This window comes from Choloepus didactylus, chromosome 13, assembly GCF_015220235.1.
Source record: "Choloepus didactylus isolate mChoDid1 chromosome 13, mChoDid1.pri, whole genome shotgun sequence".
In the NCBI taxonomy this organism is placed as follows: Eukaryota; Metazoa; Chordata; class Mammalia; order Pilosa; family Megalonychidae; genus Choloepus; species Choloepus didactylus.
This window is the reverse complement of record NC_051319.1, coordinates 8,141,368-8,143,004: the sequence shown is the minus strand read 5'-3', so window position 1 is coordinate 8,143,004 and position 1,637 is coordinate 8,141,368. Positions and strand designations below refer to the sequence as shown.

Genomic DNA, 1,637 nt, shown 5'->3' with positions numbered 1-1,637 from the left:
CAACCACTTTTCACCTCTTCCACTACTACACTGATCCAAATCATCATAACTCCCCTTATCTGCTCCAAGCTGTCCCTGGCCAAGGGCAGTTTCATCTTGGCGGCACTGCAGAGACCTCTGCACAGGATGCCCCCAACCCCCTCAGGCTTCTCCCCTCTTGGCTGGGAGCCCCCCGGGCTTGTAGGCTCCTTGGATCTGATTATCATGTGGTGAAGTGCAGGCCCGGGGAGGGTCGTTACCGCTGAGGAGACACGATCGTGATCAAGATGACAGAGATCTTGACAACTCATCCTAAGAAACTGCACCACCAGCTGAATGCCCTGTTGGAACAGGAGTCTAGACGTCAGCCCAAGTTCTGCTGCTTTGAGTTTGCATTTCCTAACGGCCTCAGTGTGACTGCAAGGCTAATGGATTTTGAAGCAAAATATCTTAAGTTTAATTCAGTTATTTAGCTTTTGATACATTTTCCCTAGCTGTGAATTTACTGGACAGACTCCTGCCCAAAATGAAGATACAGTGCAAGCAGCTTAGGTGTGTTGGGCTGAGCTGCTTTTATTTGGTCATAAAATCAACTGACTTGATCTGTACAAGCCAGCATAGGTTCACAGTTTCAGATTTAATGAGTATGGAAATTACTGTGTTGGAAAGTCACAGCTACTACTGTTTTTTCAATTTCTGCAACTCTATTATTCACTCATTCAAGAGAACATGTTACGTGAAAGGAGAAATAGCCTTAATTTTTAAAGACTAGAAGTTCAACTTGGGTATCCCACTGCAGGATTACATTTTCTAAAGCAAAGCTTTCTGTGTTGCCATTATCTATCACTGCACTGGAGATCCAAGTGCAGAAGTATGTAGAACTAACAGGAGTAGAATGTCTTCAGAAACATTCCAACATAAATGGCAGAGATTTGATCTTCTGGCAAGAACTTGTATTCAAATGTTTAACTGAATATTCAAACAAGTATTCCAAATCAAATGTTTATAAGTTGAAATGGATTGTTTTTGGGCATACTGCATGACAACTGAAGAATGTTTACTACAGAATCACCCAACCTTCCAACAATTGCTGAAATGGTTCCTTAATCAGATTATTACAGCAGCAGTATCTCTTCTCTGAAGCATTTTCCCACAACCCTGAGCTATGGATTCATTAGTGCTATAACAGATTTAAGCTGTGAAATTTCAAAACATCGTAACTAGATTAACATCAATGTTCTGACTTGGGAAAACTGCCTTAGTATTATGCATCTATGATGCCTACAAATCAGCTAACAGCATAAATATGAAACTAAGGATAAACCTAGGAAGGTAAACTGTGAATCTTCATTTCTAATATTGATCTAAATTTCAATATTGGATCAATATATTTTAAGTGGTACTGAAAGTGGTAACCTACTTAAATCATCTTGTGTGCATCTTAAATTGTGAGCTTTACATCAAAACCAACATTTCACATGTGCCCTTTTCAAGCGTAAGTTTACTATTTTAGGCAGTATAAGTAGTTTCTTGGTACTCACAGGTGCCAAATAAGTGATAAACTAAAGGTGTGTACTTATTGATACATGGTAATTACCTTTAAATTTGAGGGAATTTTACATAAAGCAAAAAATATAGACCTGGTAAGGCTGGCATAT

At 39.3% G+C, this 1,637-nt stretch overlaps 1 pseudogene; it reads left to right on the top strand.

The window, feature by feature from the left end:
- Positions 1 to 266: 266 nt before the first annotated feature.
- On the top strand, positions 267 to 1,086 carry LOC119508252 (annotated as a pseudogene).
- Positions 1,087 to 1,637: the final 551 nt, after the last annotated feature.